The sequence below is a fragment of the Trachypithecus francoisi genome, unplaced genomic scaffold (assembly GCF_009764315.1).
Source record: "Trachypithecus francoisi isolate TF-2019V2 unplaced genomic scaffold, Tfra_2.0 Lachesis_group0, whole genome shotgun sequence".
Classification (NCBI taxonomy): domain Eukaryota; kingdom Metazoa; phylum Chordata; class Mammalia; order Primates; family Cercopithecidae; genus Trachypithecus; species Trachypithecus francoisi.
Window position 1 is genome coordinate 60,429,970 of NW_022681453.1, and position 19,260 is coordinate 60,449,229.

A 19,260-nucleotide genomic window follows, 5' to 3' on the forward strand; every position below is an offset into this window, starting at 1 on the left:
CTTTTTTGTTCTACTTTTTAAATTCTTGTATCTTCTTCCCATTTTTCTTCCATTTCCTTTGTTGTTTTTCGCATTTTTTCATTTTTTATTTAGTTAATGCTGTTGGTTAGTATTATTAGTATTGTTGGTTAGCACTGTTAGTGAAGTCAGTATACAGTTAGTGTTGTTAGTAATATGCTCATTAGTTAGTTAGCAAAGTTTGTAGCACCAGTACTATTGGTTAGCATTCTTTTTTTTTTTTTTTTTTTTTGAGATGGAGTCTAGCTCTTTCGCCTGGGCTGGAGTGCAGTGGCCAGATCTCAGCTCACTGCAAGCTCCGTCCCCTGGCTTTATGCCATTCTCCGGCCTCAGCCTCCGGAGTAGCTGGGACTACAGGCGCCCGCCACCTCGCCCAGCTAGTTTTTTGTATTTTTTAGTAGAGACGGGGTTTCACCGTGTTAGCCAGGATGGTCTCGATCTCCTGACCTTGTGATCCGCCCGTCTCGGACTCCCAAAGTGCTGGGATTACAGGCTTGAGCCACCGCGCCCGGCCTTGGTTAGCATTCTTAGTTAGGATTTGTAGTTAGTGTAGCTTGGAGGTCACTGTATTAGTCTGTTTTCATACTGATGATAAAGATATACCCAAGACTGAGCAATTTACAAAAGAAAGAGGTTTAACTGGATTTACAATTCCACATGGCTGGGGAAGCCTCACAATCATGGCAGAGGGCAAGGAGGAGCAAGTCACATCTTACGTATGGTGGCAGGCAAAGAGAGGAATGCTTGTGCAGGGAAACTCCCCTTTTTGTAACCATCAGATCTCGTAAGACTTATTCCCTATCTCGAGAACAGCATGGAAAAGACCTGCACCCATGATTCAATTACCTCCCACTGGGTCCCTCCCAAACCCATGGGAATTCAAGATGAGATCTGGATGGGGACATAGTCAAACCATATAATTCTGCCCCTGGCCACTCCCAAATCTAATGTCCTCATATTTCAAAACCAATCTTGCCTTCCCAACAGTCCCCCAAAGTCTTAACTTGTTTCAGCATTAACACAAAGGTCCACAGTCCAGTGTCTCATCTGAGACAAGCCTGTAAAACTAAAAGCAAGTTAGTTACTTCCCAGCTACAATGGAGGTAAAGGCATTGGGTAAATACAGCTGTTCTGAATGGTAGACACTGGTCAAAATGAAGAGGCTACAGGCCCCATGCAAGTCCAAAATCCAGCACGGCATTTAAATCTTAAATCTCCGAAACGATCTCCTTTGAATCCACGTCTCATATCCACGTCACATTGAAGCAAGAGGTGGGTTCCCATGGTCTTCGGCAGCTCCACCCCTGTGGCTTTGCAGGGTACAGCCTCCCTCTTGGCTGCTTTCACAGGCTAGTGTTGAATGTCTGCAGCTTTTCCAGGTGGATGGTGCAAGCTGTTGGTGCATCTACTATTCTGGGGTCTGAAGGATGGTGGCCCTCTTCTCACAGCTCCACTAGGCGGTCTCCCTGTGGAGAGCTCTGTGTGGGGGCTCTGTCCCCACATTTCCCTTCCACACTGCCCTAGCAGAGGTTCTCCATGAGAGCTCCGCCCCTTCAGTAAACTTCTGCCTGGACATCCAGGCATTTCCACGCATCCTCTGAAATCTAGGCAGAGGTTCCCAAACCTCAATTATTGACTTCTGTGCACTTGCAGGCTCAACACCACGTGGAAGCTGCCAGGGCTGGGGCTTGCACCCTCTGAAGCCACAGCCTGAGCTCTACATTGGCTCCTTTCAGCCATGGCTGGAGCAGCTGAGACGCAGGGCACTAAGTCCCCAGGCTACACAAAGCACAGGGACCCTAGGTCCGGCCCATGAAACCATCTTCTCCTAGGCCTCCAGCCCTATGATGGGAAGGGCTGCCATGAACACCTCTGACATGCCCTGGAGACATCTTTCCCATTGTCTTGGGGGTTAACATTCAGCTACTCGTAATTTCTGCAAGGGCTTGAATTTCTCCTCAGAAAATAAGTTTTTCTTTTCTATTTCATTGTGAGGCTGCAAATTTTCCTATCATTTATGTTCTGCTTCCCTTATAAAACTGAATGCCTTTAACAGTACCCAAATCACCTCTTGAATGCTTTGCTGCTTAGAAATTTCTTCGGCTGGCCAGGTGCGGTGGCTCACACCTGTAACCCCGGCACTTTGGGAGGCTGAGGCAGGTGAATCACCTGAAGTTAGAGTTCGAGACCAGCCTGGCCAACATGGTGAAACACCGTCTCTACTAAAAATAAAAAATTAGCTGGGCGTGGTGGCGGGCACCTGTAATCCCAGCTATTCAGGAGGCTGAAGCAGAAGAATCACTTGAACCTGGGAGGCAGAGGTTACAGTGAGCTGAGATCACGTCATTGCACTCCAGCCTAGGCAACAAGAGCGAGACTCTTGTCTCAAAAAAAGAAAAAGAAATTTCTTCTGCCAGATACCCTATATCATCTCTCTCAAGTTAAAAGTTCTACAAATTTCTAGGTCAGGGGCAAAATGCCACCAGTCTTTTTGCTAAAACATAACAAGAGTCACCTTTGATCTAGTTTCCAACAACTTCCTCATCTCCATCTGAGACCACCTCAGCCTGGGCCTTTTTTTTTTTTTTAAGCCTGGGCCTTATTGTCCATATCGCTATCAGGCTTTTGGTCAAAGCCATTCAACAAGTCTCTAGGAAGTTCCAAACTTTCCCACATTTTCCTGTCTTCTTCTGAACCTTTCAAACTCTTCCAATCTCTGCCTGTTACCCAGTTCCAAAGTGGCTTCCACATTTTCGCTTATCTTTTCTGCAGCACCCCACTCTACTGGCACCCATTTACTGTATTAGTCCGTTTTCATGCTACTGATAAAGACATACCCATGAGAGACAGAGCAAGAGTTGTCTCAAAAAAAAAAAAAAATCCTTTTTTTTTCATTTTCATTTCATCATTTCATTTCATTTCTTTATTTCATTTCTTCATTTCATTTCATTATTTCATGGAGTTTTGCTCTTCTGGCCCAGGCTGGAGTGCAATGGCGTGATCTCAGCTCACTGCAACCTCCGCCTCCCGAGTTCAAGCAATTTTCCTGCCTCAGCCTCCCAAGTAGCTGGGATTACAGGCATGCGCCACCATGCCCAGCTAATGTTGCATTTTTAGTAGAGATGGGGTTTCTCCATGTTGGTCAGGCTGGTCTTGAACTCCCAACCTCAGGTGATCTGCCCACCTCGGTCTCCCAAAGTGCTGGGATTACAGGCGTGAGCCACCACGCCCGGCCTATTATTATTTTTTAAGAGACAGGGTCTTGTTCTGTCACCCAGGCTGGAGTACAGTGGCAGGATCATAGCTCACTGTAATCTCAAACTTCTGGGCTCAAGCGATCCTCTGGCCTGATCCTCACAAGTAGCTAGGGCTATAGGCATACACCAACAAGCCTATTTTTTTGTAGAGATAGACTACTGCTATGTTGCTCAGGCTGATTAAACTCCTGGCCTCAAGTGATCTTTGCCCTTCGGCCTCCGAAAGTGCTGGGATTACAGGCATATGAACCACCACACCCAGCCTATTATGTTTCAGTTAATACGATTTTTAATTACCAAATCATAATTGTATACATTTATGGGTACCATGTGATGTTTTAGATACATGTATACAATATGGAATGATTAAGTCAAGCTAACTAACATGTATCTATCACCTCAGAAAAACAATTACTACATGATATCACTAATGTGTTGAATCTTAAAAAGTTGAACCCCAACCTGGTCAATACAGTGAGACCACATCTCTACAAAAAATAAAAGTAACCAGGTGTGTCAGTGTAGGACTATTGTCCCAGCTCACTGGGAGGCTGAGGCAGAAGGATCACTTGAACCCAGGAGTCCAAGGCTTCAGTGAGCTATGATTGAGCCACTGCACTCTAGCCTGGGTAACAGAGCAACACCCTGTCTCTAAAACTTAAATAAAAATTTAAAAGCTAAAAATAAACAGTTGAACCCACAGAATTAGCAGATTGATGGTAAACAGAGGCTGGGGTGGTGGGAGAGAGAAATAATGGAGGGTTGTTTATCAAAGGGTACAATGTTTCAGATAGGAGGAATAACTTTGGAGATCTACTACACAGCAGGGTGACTACAGTCAATAATATACGTTTGGACATTTCAGAATATCTGAGTCTATTTCAAATGTCTTCTTGCATTTAGAACAGAAAGCAACAAGATCCCGAGCTCCATGGATCCTGACAATACAGCATGGCAGGTCAGCCAGGCATGGACTTAAATAGATGCCAGGGGGTGCTGGTCAAGAAACCCACACTGCTGTGTGACCAGCACACCCAGCTCAGAGGACTCAACCAGCAGAAGATGGATGTGTGCAAACTGAAAGTCTCTGCATGGGATTTAAGTCAAGAGGACAACTGGCAACTCTGTGGTCTTCAAAAGTATCCTATTCAAAGTAAGCGGTGAGCCTCTCCATCCCACCTGGGACAATGTCAGAGCCTGGACTGTGTTTCCTGGAACACTTCTCCCCTTCCCTGCTCTTCTGTGTCTTTTCTTAATGAGATGGTTCTCACCCGGGCCTGGTGGCTCATGCTGGTAATCCCAGCACTTTGGGAGGCTAAGGCAGGTGGATCACTTGAGGTCAGGAGTTCAAGACCAGCCTGGCCAACATGGCGAAACCCCATTTCTAATAAAAATACAAAAAGTAGGTAGGCATGGCGGTGTACACACCTGTAATCCCAGCTACTTGGGAGGCTGAGGTGGGAGAATTGCTTGAACCAGGGAGGCAGAGGTTGCAGTGAGCTGAGATCATGTCACTGCATTCCAGCCAGGGCAACAGAGCAAAACTCTGCTTCAAAAAAAAAAAAAAGATGGTTCTTAATAAACTACCATTTCTTCCAAATTTTACAGTACAACTGAAACTCCAGAAAGATGGGTCACACATATTTTGCTGTTTGGCACCCTCCCTGCACAGAATTAGGGTAGTGCATACACTAGTTTAGGCAACAGGTAGGAATGTAGTACTTGGAGTTAACCAGAAAAATTTAATGAAAAAGTGACTTCAGAGAAGTATCAAGGTAACCCCAACAGCAAAAAAATTATTACAAGTGGCTCTGAGTCAAATGCAGGGCAGAAACACACACATTGCATATAACCTCACACTGACATTACCTGGTTGGCTTTTCACAAGAACTAACAGCAACTTTAAATCCTGTGGGCCTATGTTAATTGGGCCAAAAGGTCCACAATAGGATAAGGAAATCTTGTGAACCAGGCTTTGTTGGGAGTTATAGAAGTGGCATGGGTGTGGTCCCCAAAGCAGCTTAGCAGATCACTTGGCTGCGCTGCTGAGGTTCCCAACTGGATAATGAAGGAGTGTGGCCTTTCCACTGTGATGTTTTCTTTTTATTACAGTGAAATGTAGTCAATAATAATGCATCATATTTCAAATAATATTGTATCATATTTCAAAATAACTAAGAGAATAAATTTCAAATGTCTCCCAGATGGATCAGTTCTTCTAAGAGACCTGACCTAGGTATGGGCCCTTCTGTCTGCTCAAATCTATTGTTGAACCCTTCTAATAAAGTTTTCATCTCAATTATTGTACTTATATGCTCCAGAATTTCTGTATAGTTCCTTTTTATAATTTCTGTATTTTTGAGACAGGGTCTCACTCTGTCACCCAGGTTGGAGTGCAGTGATGTGACCATAACTCAAGGCAGCCTCCAAACCAGGGTTCAAGTGATCCTCTCACTGTAGCCTCCCTAGTAGCTGGACTACAGGCATGTGCCATCAGGCCCGATCATTTTTTTTTTTTTAAGAGAAAGAATTTGGCCAGGCGCGGAGGCTCACACCTGTAATCCCAGAACTTTGGGAGGCCAAGGCAGGTGGATCATCTGAGGTCAGGAATTCAATACCAGCCTGGCCAACATGGTGAAACCCCGTCTCTACTAAAAATAAATAAGTTAACTGGGTGTGGTGGTGGGCACCTATAATCCCAGGTACTTGGGAGGCTGAGGAGGAGAATCACTTGAACCCAGGAGGCGGAGGTTGCAGTAAGCTGAAATCATGCCACTACTCTCCAGCCTGGGAGACAGAGTGAGACTCGGTCTCAGAGAAAAAAAAAAAAAAGAGAAAGAATTTTGTCATGTTGAATAGGCTGATCTTTTCTTGAATGTCTAGGCTCAAGCAATCCTCCCATCTTGGCCTCCCAAAGTGCTGGCATTACAGGCATGAGCCACTGCACCCAGCCTCTTTCTTGATTTTGTTCAGAGACTGTATTTCTGCTCTCCTTTAGTTCTTTGTCCATGGTTCCTTTAGTCCACTGAGCATATTGCTGACAGTTGCTTTAATGTCTTTGGCTAGCAATTCCAATGTCTAGGCTTCCTCAGGGATGGTGTCTACCAATTTTTTTTTTTCCTGTGAATGGGCCACACTTTGTTTTCTTGTTATGTTTTATAATTTTCTGTTGAGAAATAAACAATCTGAGTATTACATTGTGGTACTCTGGAAATCTGCTTCTTCCACTCTTCAGGGATTGCTGATTATTGCTTGTTGAGAGCTAGAACTGTCCATCTGTGAGCACATCACTTACGAAAAACCTGCAGCCTCTCCTTCACACATCACTCCCCTGGGTCCTTATAAGTGTCTAATCAAGTTGCTGAGTTCCAAAACACTTGATTCCAACCACTCTTTCCAGCTCATGGTTGACTTGGTGGGAAGGACTAAGGCCTTCGAGCTTCCTACTCTGCCATACTGCTTGACATCACCCCCAGTCTGTAGTTTTAATTTAATTATCAGTGGCCCAGTCCAATTTTTAGACCTCAATCAAATGCTTTCAATCCCTAAGTCACTGCTAATTCCCTCTACAGAGAATGCCAGGCATGTGCATATTCTATTGTACATACAGGTATTATCTGTTTTCTAGTTGCAGTAAAGTATAGTGATGAGCAGGTTGCAGTGGCTCAAGCCTATAATCCCAGCACTTTGGGAGGCCAAGGCAAGCGGCTGACTTGAGCTCACGAGTTTGAGACCAGGCTGGGCAACATGATGAAACCCCATCTCTACAAAAGTCAGCCGGGCATGATGGCGCGTGCCTGTAGTCCCAGGTACTAGGGAGGCTGAGGTGGGAGGATGGCTTAAGCCTGGGAGGCAGAGGTTGCAGTGAGCCAAGTTCGTGCCACTGCACTCCAGCCTGGGCAACAGAGCCAGACCGTGTCTCCAAAAACAAAAAAATAAATAAAAATAAAAAAGGACAGTGATTTAAGGACTCCTTCCTTAAATAGCTTATGACCAAAGAAGACTACCACAGGAAAGGATCTGATATGTGGCAGAAGAAAATAAAGATAATCTAATGTAAAAGCAGACTCAAAACATCAAACTAGTGGATCCTGGGTTTAAGCAGTGTTCAAAATGCCAGCAGTGAAATGTAGCATTAAGAAGTGATTAAGAGGGGCCGGGCGTGGTGGCTCACGCCCGTAATCTCAGCAGTTTGGGAGGCTGAGGAAGGAGGATCACGAGGTCAGGAGATCGAGACCAGCCTGGCTAACACGGTGAAACCCCGTCTCTACTAAAAATATAAAAAATTAGCCAGGCATGGTGGCAGGTGACTGTAGTGCCAGCTACTTGGGAGGCTGAGGCAGGAGAATGGCGAGAACTCGGGAGGCAGAGCTTGCAGTGAAGCGAGATCACGCCACTGCCACTGCACTCCAGCCTAGGGGACAGAGCTCCAAAAAAAAAAAGAAGTGATTAATAGGCCAGGTGTGGTAGCTCACACCTATAATCCCAGCACTTTGGGATGTGGAGGCGGGTGGATCACAAGGTCAGGAGATCGAGACCATCCTGGCTAACACAGTGAAACCCTGTCTCTATTAAAAATACAAAAACAATTAGGTGGGCGTGGTGGCACGTGCCTCTAGTCCCAGCTACTCGGGAGGCTGAGGCAGGAGAATCGCTTGAACCTGAGAGGCAGAGGTTACAGTGAGCCGACATCATTCCACTGCACTCGGCCTGGGCGACAGAGCGAGAGACTCAGTCTTTTAAAAAAAAAAAAAAAAAAAAAAAGAAGTGATTAAGCGCATGACATAAAATTTGCATCCAGTGTCTTTATTCTGGAAACAACTGCCCAGTGCTCTGAAGCTACAGCTGGAGTGAATACTTTTTATTTTTATTTTTTTTGAGACGGAGTCTCACTCTGTCACCCAGGCTGGAATGCTGTGGCTGGATCTCAGCTCACTGCAAGCTCCACCTCCCGGGTTCACGCCATTCTCCTGCCTCAGCCTCCCGGGTAGCTGGGACTACAGGCGCCACCACCTCGCCCAGCTAGTTTTTTGTAGTTTTTAGTAGAGATGGGGTTTCACCGTGTTAGCCAGGATGGTCTCGATCTCCTGACCTCATGATCCGCCCGTCTCGGCCTCCCAAAGTGCTGGGATTACAGGCTTGAGCCATCGCGCCTGGCCCTGGAGTGAATACTTCTAACTGTGCCCAGCACACATTAGAACTTGAATATGTTTTGCTGAAGTATTTAGCTTTCATTGTCTTATTGGAAGCACCTTTTTGGAAGCATATATAAGAAAGAACACAAAGAATGGTCCACAGAGGGAAAATTCTTAGGTCTCACTATGGAAATACTCTCTAACCTTCTCTTCCTAAAACATGCCTTTTTTGAGGCAGTTAACTTGTATCAGTAGGGTAAGCCAGAACTTAAAATAAGCTTGGGAAACTGATGTTTCAAAAATCAACCAGCAATTCCTACTAAACATAGCCAAAAATAGCCAAAACTACTTCAGCAACTGACCATTCAGTATTCAATAGCCATGCATATGATATAATCTTTGATGAGCAACAAAAGAGCAAGTTGAGAACTTCTATTGTGTATTACCAGAAACTGATACAAACCTGCGTACCACACTATGCCCAAAGTGCCCAGATATCTATCGAAGTGCCCAGAGAGCTAAGGTTACTTCTGTTTTTCAAGAGCATCAGCCCTGCTTCTCCACTTCTCCATCACTAACTCTGCTATGCATGTTCATGCCCACCCCTCATCCCTCATCTGTGCAAAGTCTGTCAACTAGGGCTGGGCACCGGGGCTCACATAATTCCAGCACTTTGGGAGGCCGAGGCAGGCAGATCACCTAAGGTCAGGAGTTCAAGACCAGCCTGGCCAATATGGCAAAATCCCATCTCTACTAAAAATATAAAAATTAGTTGGGAGTGGTGGTGCGTGCCTGTAATCCCAGCCACTTGGGAGGCTGAGACAGGAGAATAGCTTGAACACAGGAGGCAGTGTTTGCAGTGAGCTGAGATCATGCCACTGCACTCCAGCCTGGGTGACAGAGCAAGACTCTGTCTCAAAAAAAAGAAGAAAAAAAACTTCTGTCAAATAGGCTTCCTCGATTTTACAGCCATGGCTATTATCTTATACCAGGCTTGTACACATACTTGTGCTTTACAACAAATGTAAATACTTTCTACCAGAATAATCCCCCTCAGATATCATTTTCTTGTCATTCCCTTCCAAATATGTAAATATGGATAGCTTTTCATGCCAAAGATGTTGTTAATGTGAAAATAAGTACCACAAAACTTTCTGCTTTTTGCCACATCACAGTACTTCCTACCTGGGCTCTTGAAAAGTAACATACTTGAAGACCACAATGCTCACTTGAAATCAGTATTGCATACCATGCTTGCTTGCTTATTATATTCGGTCCCAATTCTTTCCCCACATTTTCAAGGCCTACCATCATCTCAAATCATTGCCCAAGAATGTCTGCTTACTCAGAGTGCCCACCTCCCAGGTACTGCCACATCAACGAAAGTCACAGGTCCATTCTCCTTCTTTTCCCTATATGTATCCCTCTCACTTGAGAAAACCCAAGTGAGAAAGAAAATTCTGCCCCTACGTCAATTCAGAACACATATTCGAAGTAAGGCAGACATACACGTAGTATTAATAAACATTCTTTTTTTTTTTTCTGAGACAAGTCTCGCTCTGTCACTCAGGCTGGAGTGCAGTGGCACAATCACGGCTCACTGCAGCCTCAACCTTCCAGGCTCAAGCAATCCTGCCACCTCAGCCTCCCAAGTAACTGGAACTACAGGCATGTGCCACCATGCTCAAATTATTTATTTATTTATTTATTTTGTAGAGACAGGGTCTCCCCATGTTGCCCAGGCTCGTCTTGAATTCCTGGGTTCAAGTGATACTCTGGCGTTGGCCTCCCAAAGTGCTGGCATTACAAGCATGAGCCACTGCACCTGGCTGAACATTCTAAACTGCGCTTACGTAGTTTTTAAAGTAGGGTACTGAACAAGTTATACTCACATTTACATGCATTATCATATAAAGCTCATTTTTTTCCAAGTACAGCTGCATTTAAATATTTTAAAAAGAGAAAAAACAAAAATAAAAACTCATTTTGTAGGTCAAAAAACAGGAATTCTGTAGGGTTCAATACTGTCTCTAAGTAGGTCGGGATTGAGGTAGCACTTGTTTTCCAAAATTCCTTTTGTACAACTGGATTTATTACAGATACCATTGCTTATTAACAAAAAAGTGAAAAACTGTCCTGAAGCCTACTATCAAATCTTATTATTTCATACTATATCCTCCTCTTTGGCAGGTGATTCTTCGTGTCAGGTAGCCAACCAGAAAAATTCCTCCAGCGCAGGAACTGTCTTTCTCCTCTGGCATCTCTTTACCATAGCATCTGGCACAATGCATCTTCTGAGTACCTGCATACTGACGACCTTTCCACTCACCCTGTATCACTATGAGGAGAGCTTGGTGGTTCCTACCACAGCAGGAGAAAGGAGAAAAACTAACTTCTCAGATTTTGATATACACTGTTTGACTTCTCCTCTGAACAGGTGAAGTTTTTAACTAATTGTACACACCATCTATACAGGGATGAGGGTGCACTGCAGGGTCAGCCAACACATGCCCCCTCCCTCTCACACTCACAAGGAGAATCTTTCCAATACTGCCTCACTTCCACACCTGGCTAACAGAAAATTGCCCATAGGGTTCCACCCTCCTCAGAGACAGCCCTCCTTCCCTGTCCCCAGAAGATCACGTGTGCTCCACAACTTAGGATGACTTTATAGATTTACAGAACTGCAAACCACAAAAGACAGCCATTTGGCAGGAACAGGTGAACAGTTGCGTGTAAACAGGATTTCATATAACAACATGCAGAAATGATTAGCTATGCCTTTAGAAAACAACAGGAGGAAAAAAGGAAGACTTAGTTGACCCAGTGTACTTTCTTCCTGTCTTAACGGGTAACTGTTTTGTTCAATTCAGACCGCTAACATTTCTGCCAAATCCCTGAAAATAAAGACTGGCCCAATGGTCCACTCTAAATCGTGAAAATTAATTAACTCCCTCTTTAAATGTTAAAATTAATAAGGCAGAAAAGAAACTTTTGTGGCAAAAGAAACATTTTTAATGTATGTAAATCTGGGACATTCCTATGGAACTGGGAATAACCTTCCACCAGGAATAAATCCAATTTGCCAAAGTTAGACAACAGTTAACAGTAAAAATCCATCTAAATCATAGATTATGAAGTGACTGTATGTTCAAATACTGAAAAAAAAGAAAAAAAAAAAACAGCAAAGGCAAAACACGAAATGCTTAGAGGCTTCATGAACCTAATTAAAGATCTAACACTTGTGGCCCGGTATGGTGACTCACGCCTGTAATCCCAGTACTTTGGGAGGCCAAGGCAGGCAGATCACTTGAGGTCATGAGTTCAAGACCAGCCTGGCCAACATGGCGAAAACCCATCTCTACTAAAAATACAAAAATTAGAAGAGGTGGGAACAGGGCTGAGGCATGAGAATCGCTTGAACCTGGGAAGTACAGGCTGCACTGAGCTGAGATCGCGCCGCTGCACTGCAGCCTGGGTGAAGGAGTGAGACTGTCTCCAAAAACAAATAAAAAGTCTAATACTTGCTTTCCAAGGCCTTCTTTTAATCCATTACATAAGCCAGTAAGTATACAAGGATTAAAAGATATGTACCAATGACCAATGCCCTACCAAACCCAGGGCTCCCTGCGGGCCGGGAACCAGATATTTTACCATTTGTATAGATACTGTCTTGCACAGGGCCTGGGACATGGTAAGTACTCAAAAACCTCCTGAGTAAACATTCATTTACAGGGTATTTTCCCCAGATACACTGGGAGGCAGAAAATTTAGCTTCTTCACTCTGCTGAGGCACCTCAGGAAAGGCACCCTCTAAATTTCTTTTTTTCTTTTTTTTTTGAGACAGAGTCGCTCTGTTGCCCAGGCTCGAGTGCAATGGCACTATCTCAGCTCACTGCAACCTACCCTTCCTGGGTTCAAGTGATTCTCCTACCTAAGCCTTCTGAGTAGCTGGGACTATAGACATTAGCCACCACGCCGGGCTAATTTTTGTATTTTCAATAGAGACAGGGTTTCGCCATGTTGGCCAGGCTGGTCTCTAACTCAGGTGATCCACCTGCCTTGGCCTCCCAAAGTGCTAGGATTACAGGCATGAGCCACCGCGCCCAGGCTCCCTCTAAATTTCTTGATGAACGAGTCTGCTAGACATAAGATGACTAAGGGACAAAGAATAGAAAGAGCACCGATTTAATCAGAAGTAAACATGTATTTGAGTCCAACTTCAGCCGAGTTCTAGGAAACATGGGGAACTGCCTAGCTTATCACAATAAATTATGAAACAGGTCAGGCACAGTGACTCATGCCTGTAATCCCAATACTTTGGGAGGCCAAAGGTGGAAGGATCACTTAAGCCCAGGAGTTTGAGGCCAGCTTGGACAACACAGCAAGACCCCATCTCTACCGGGCATGGTGGTACACACCTGTGGTCCCAGCTACTTAGGAGGCTGAGGTGGGAGGACTGCCTGAGCCTGGGAGGTCAAGGCTGCAATGAGTCGATGAGTCGTGATCGCACTACTGTACTCCAGCCTGGGTGACAGAGCAATGCCCTCTCTCCAAGGAAAAAAAAAAAAAAATTTGTTTTGTGTGTGTGTATAAGTATATGTATGCATGTACGTATCTGTGTGTGTGTGTGTGTGTGTATGTATATATATATATATAAAACAAAACAGACGCAAATAAGACACTAGTACTGTCCCACAGACAAAGAATGAAACAGAAGAGTTAAAAAAAAAAAACAGACACAGCCTGGCATGGTGGCTCACGCCTGTAATCTGAGCACTTTGGGAAGTGAAGGTGGGAAGACTGCTTGAGTGCAGGAGTTCGAGACCAGTCTAGGCAACATAGTGAGACACTGTCTCTATTTCGTAAATGAATCTATCTAAAATTTAAAAAAAAAAGAAAAAGAAAAAAAGACATGGAGATGGGAAATATACTGTGTGATAAAAAAATGTCTAGTCAATGAGGAAAAGATAATAATACAATAAAATACTGGAAAAACTATGCATTTGGGAAAAGATCCTGACATATAATACCTGGCTAAGTACTAGAATTACTAGAAGAAAACATTGTTTTTATTGTCCTGGGGGTGGGAAAGGCCTAAGCATAATATGAAACACAGAAAACAAATTGACAGCTGTGACTACAGAAAAGTTTCTATGTTACAAAAACATGCCATCAGCCAAACAAGACCAAGAGATACAAGCCAGGAACAATGTTTGCAACATGAAAAGAATCAAAATTCTTGCCATATAAAGTTTATAAACTGGGAGAGAGGTGAGGTACAAGAACCTCACACGGGCTTCAGAGAACAAAAGCTAATTCACAAAAGACAATAAATGTACAAAAGCAGAAAGTAAAAAAAATAATAATAATTAAGTATATATAAAAAATGTAGTTAATATTTTTTCAAAAGTTTAATCTATTGAATAAACAATTTTTTTTGAGATGTCTCCCTCTGCCACCTAGGCTGGAGTACAGTGGAATTATCATGGCTTCCTGTAGACTCAACCTCCTGGGCTCAAGGGATCCTCCCCTGAGCCCCCCAAGTAGGTGGGACTACAAGTATGTGCCACCACACCCAGCTAATTTTTTTTTTTTAACTTTTTGTAAAGACAGGGCCTTACCATGTTGCCTAGGCTGGTCTTGAACTCTTGGACTCAAGCGATCCGCCCACCTTGGCCTCCCAAAATGCTGGCATTACAGGCATGAGTGACCCACCAGGCCTGAACAAAACACAAGCCCTCAATAATGAGACATCATTTAAATTTTTCCCATTCATTAAACTGGCAAAGATTAAGAAAACTGACAATTGACAACTATATAAATGAAATTCTCAAACTACAAATGTAAAGTATACAACCTTCCCGAAGGTTATATGGCAATGAAAACCAAATTTTAAGTATATATACTCACTAAATCTTTTTTTTTTTTGAGACGGAGTCTCACTCTGTCGCCAGGGCTGGAGTGCAGTGGCCGGATCTCAGCTCACTGCAAGCTCCGCCTCCCGGGTTCACGCCATTCTCCTGCCTCAGCCTCCCGAGTAGCTGGGACTACAGGCGCCCGCCACCTCGCCCGGCTAGTTTTTTGTATTTTTTAGTAGAGACGGGGTTTCACAGTGTTAGCCAGGATGGTCTCGATCTCCTGACCTCGTGATCCGCCCGTCTCGGCCTCCCAAAGTGCTGGGATTACAGGCTTGAGCCACCGCGCCCGGCCTATACTCACTAAATCTTAAGGAAATGATTAGATAAGTAGGAAAATATAAATATTAAATACTTTTCTTTCTCTGTCGCCAGGCTGGAGTGCAGTGGCGCGATCTCAGCTCACTGCAATCCCCACCTCCCAGGTTCAAGTGATTCTCCTGCCTCAGCCTCCGCAGTAGCTAGGATTACAAGCGCACACCACCACACCCAGCTAATTTTTGTATTTTTTTAGTACAGATGGGATTTCACCATGTTGGCCAGGATGGTCTCGATCTCCTGACCTCATGATCCACACATCTCGGCCTCCCAAAGTGCTAGGACTGATTACAGGGGGGAGCCAACGTGCCCAGCCCTTGTTTTTGGTTTTTTTTTTTGAGATGGAGTTTCACTCTTGTTGCCCAGGCTGGGGCAAAAATGGCCAATCTCTGCTCACTGCAACCTCCACCTCCCAGGTTCGAGCAATTCTCCTGCCTCAGCCTCCCAAGTAGCTGGGATTACGTGAACCACCATGCCCAGCTAATTCTGTATTTTTAGTAGAGACAGGGTTTCACCATGTTGGCCAGACTAGTCTTCAACTGACCTCAAGTGATCCACCCACCTTGGCCTCCCAAAGTGCTGGGATTACAGGCGTGAGCCACTGTGCCCGGCCCTATTAAACACTTTTCTTAAAGAGCTGGAAATAACTCTGTTAAATTATGTTAATTTAACTGTTAAATTATGATCAATATTATACAGTCATTAAAAATAGTATGTACTTACAAGAAAAGCTGACTACTATATATGGTTAAATTTTTAAAAAGTTAATTGCAGAAGAGTATGTTTTTGTTGTTGTTTTTTTTTTTTTGAGACGGAGTCTTGCTCTGTTGCCCAGGCTGGAGCGCAGTGGCCGGATCTCAGCTCACTGCAAGCTCCGCCTCCCGAGTTTACGCCATTTTCCTGCCTCAGCCTCCCGAGTAGCTGGGACTACAGGCGCCCGCCACCTCGCCCGGCTAGTTTTTTGTTTTTTTTTTTTTTAGTAGAGACGGGGTTTCACCGTGTTAGTCAGGATGGTCTCGATCTCCTTGACCTCGTGATCCGCCCATCTCAGCCTCCCAAAGTGCTGAGATTACAGGCTTGAGCCGCCGCACCTGGCCAACAGTATGTATTTTATCATCTCATTTAAATTTTATAAAAAATAAACGTTTTGAATTATAGTCACCAAATTATCCAGAATGATAGAAAAAATCTGTTCACTTTAAGATTTTTTTTTTTTTTTTGAGACGAAGTCTTGCTCTGTTGCCAAGGCTGGAGTGCAATGGCACGATCTTGGCTCACTGCAACCTCCACCTCTCAGGTTCAAGCAATTCTCCTGCCTTACCCTCCTGAGTAGCTGGGATTACAGGAGCGCGCCACCACGCCTGGTTACTTTTTGTATTTTTGGTGGAGACGGAGTTTCACCATGTTAGTCAGGCTGGTCTCGAACTCCTGACCTCAGGTGATCCACCCGCCTCAGCCTCCCAAACTGCTGAGATTACAGGTTTGAGCCACCACTCCCAGTCCACTTTCTTTTATACTGCTTCTGTAATTTAGAAGAGTACACGTTTTAAAGAAAAATCTAACTGTCTACCAGTGCCTCTTGCCTCTAAGAAATGAATGGGCAAAGATCCATATACTCAATGGCTAACAGGGTCCTTAAAGTTTCTGATGGTGTCATCTAACCAGCTGGATGGTGCAAAAGCCACAGCAGTATGTTCAAGAGTCAGAGAATGTCAAAATACAAAAGGATCTTAAGGATTACCCATTACTCTTGTTTTTCAGAAATGGAGACTAAAGCTTAGTAACACATTTGACAGCCATACTGTGACCTTGCTTAAGCAAGCTTCTATAATCCTACAGCTTCTGACACACTGATTTCAAACAATGTGAAGAATTCACAGGCATTTTCTTTTCCAGCCAGGTATGACAACAGATTTATTATTATGCATGTATCTATCAAAAGCCATTTGAGAAACATCCATTTAATTCTTTCTTTCAAATGGTTAACATTTGGGGAAAAACAGGTAAATCAGTCTGGGACTTACCCTTAAGGCCCCCTCCTAAGGTAGAAAAGATACATACACAAAATCCACAACTACAAGGTAATATGTGGCAAGCCCAGGGATTCAGTAAAAAGAGAGAACAGTATGGGTGGAAGTAATTAAGAAAAGCTAAAAGTGGACTGGTACCTGACAGGCAGGATGCCAACAGAGTACTGGACCTAGAAAACAGAGATGAAGGGGAAGTGGCAGGAATCAAGATAAAGGAAGTAGAGAACAAAGTGTGGTAAGGAAAAGGTGAGTAAAGCAACTCAGAGGAAAGTGTGTCTTTATCAAAAAATCAAAGCCAGGAAGGCAAGCTGGAGACCATTTGTGGAGAGCCTCAAACAAGAATAATGGAAAAACATAGGGTTCTTGACAAGTAGTGGCTCACACCCGTAATTCTAGCGCCTTGGGAAGCCAGGGTGGGTGAACTACTTGAGCCTAGGAGTTTGGGACCAGTCTGGGCAATATGGCCAACACTCTATCAAAAAAACAAAATTAACTGGGCATAGTGGCACACAACTGTGAGCCCAGCTACTCAGGAGGCTGAGGCAGGAGGATCACTTGAGCTTAAGAGATCGAGGCTGCAGTGAGCTGTGTTCAGGCCACTATACTCCAGCCTGGGCAACAGTGAGACCTTGTCTCAAAATGTTAAAACACAAAATAAAAACAAGAACAAATCCTTAAAAAAAAAAAGGGGGGGCAGCGGGGAGGTTCTAAAGACAGGGGAGAGCTGGGCACGGTGGTTCATTCCTGTGATCTTAGCACTTTGGAAGGCCAAAATAGGAGGATCACTTGAGTCCTGGAGTTTGAGATAAGCCTGGGCAACATGGTAAAACCCTTCTCTAAAAAAAAAAAACATGGCCGGGCGCGGTGGCTCAAGCCTGTAATCCCAGCACTTTGGGAGGCCCAGACGGGTGGATCACGAGGTCAGGAGATCGAGATCATCCTGGCTAACATGGTGAAACCCCGTCTCTACTAAAAAATACAAAAAAACTAGCCGGGCGAGGTGGCAGGCGCCTATAGTCCCAGCTACTCGGGAGGCTGAGGCAGGAGAATGGCGTGAACCCGGGAGGCGGAGCTTGCAGTGAGCTGAGATCCAGCCACTGCACTCCAGCCTGGGCAACAGAGCGAGACTCCGTCTCAAAAAAAAAAAAAACTACAAAAAAATTAGCCAGATGTGGTGGCATGTGTCTGTAGTCCCAGCTACTGGGGAGGCTGAGATGAGAGGATCACCTAAGCCTGGGGAGGGCATGGCTGCAGTGAGCCATGATGGCGCCACTGCACTGTAGACTGGGTGACAGAGTGAGACCTTGTCTCAAAAGAATAAAAAAGACTGAAAGATAAGTGGCTCACACATGTAATCGCAGCACTTTGAGAGGCTGAGGCGAGCGGATTGCTTGAGCTCAGGAGTTCAAGACCAGCCTGGGCAACATGGTGAAATCCCATCTCTATCAAAAATATAAAAAATAAGCTGGGGCATGGTGGTGCACATCTGTAGTCCCAGCTACTTGGGAGGCTGAGGTGGGAGGATCGCTTGAGCCTGGGAGGCAGAGGCTGCTATGAGCTGGGGTTGCATCGTCACTGGGTGACAGAGCGAGACTCCATCTCAAAAAAAAAAAAGGCCGGGCGTGGTGGCTCATACCTACAATCTCAGCACTTTGGGAGGCCAAGGCGGACAGATCAGGAGGTCAGGAGATCGAGACCATCCTGGCTAACATGGTGAAACCCCGTCTCTACTAAATACACAAAAAACTAGCCAGGCACATGGTGGCAGGCGCCTGTAGTCCCAGCTACTCAGGAAGCTGAGGTAGGAGAATGGCGTGAACCCAGAAGGCGGAGCTTCCAGTGAGCCAAGATCACACCACCGCACTCCAGCATGGGTGACAGAGGGAGACTCCGTCTCAAAAAAAACAAAAAACAAAAAACAAAAAATAACTTTCCTAGGATAGGAAGGCAATTAGCGAGTAAAGATGGGCAACACAGTATCTATAACTAAGCTCTTTTTTTTTTAGGATCACACTTGATTCCTTGTGTGGTGTGACTCATTTTGGTCAATGAACGGTAAGCAGAAGTGACATGAAATAATATGTCATTCCTGTGCTGGAATTTAACTGTAGGAACAAGAGCCTCCAACAGTTTTTTCTCCCTTTGCCAAGGCAGCCAGCAATATTCCTATCACAGCTGCTCCATTGGTTGGAGAAAGAATGATGCAGAGCCTCTAGAAAACCAATGCTCTTTTCGGCCATTTTATGGTTATTGGTTACTACAGCATAACCTAGCTTATTCTGCCTGATAGTGCTTGAAGATTTACCGCTGGAAAATTTATATTTCAAAAGAAACAGACTACTCTGAGCAACCTTCTTTTAAAAACATTTAAATAAAATTGAATGATAAAATTTACAAAGACTGTTCTTCCACAGAAGATGCTATTACTCTTTTGCTATCATTAAAGAATTATCTGTCAACTTGGAATACTGGATGCTAGTCCCAGTACCACTAACACACAGTGGCTCCAAGACACTGAGCATGACCTTTTAGTCTATTTCCTCATCTGAAAAAAAAAAAAAAAGACAAATCAAATACTACTTAG

General features: G+C 44.4%; 1 protein-coding gene across 1 annotated transcript in view; it reads right to left on the bottom strand.

Moving 5' to 3' along the window:
- RAB7A (RAB7A, member RAS oncogene family) overlaps nucleotides 1-19,260 on the bottom strand; it is an 88,992-nt gene that overhangs the window by 59,650 nt on the left and 10,082 nt on the right. The gene's annotated exons all lie outside the window — the stretch shown is intronic.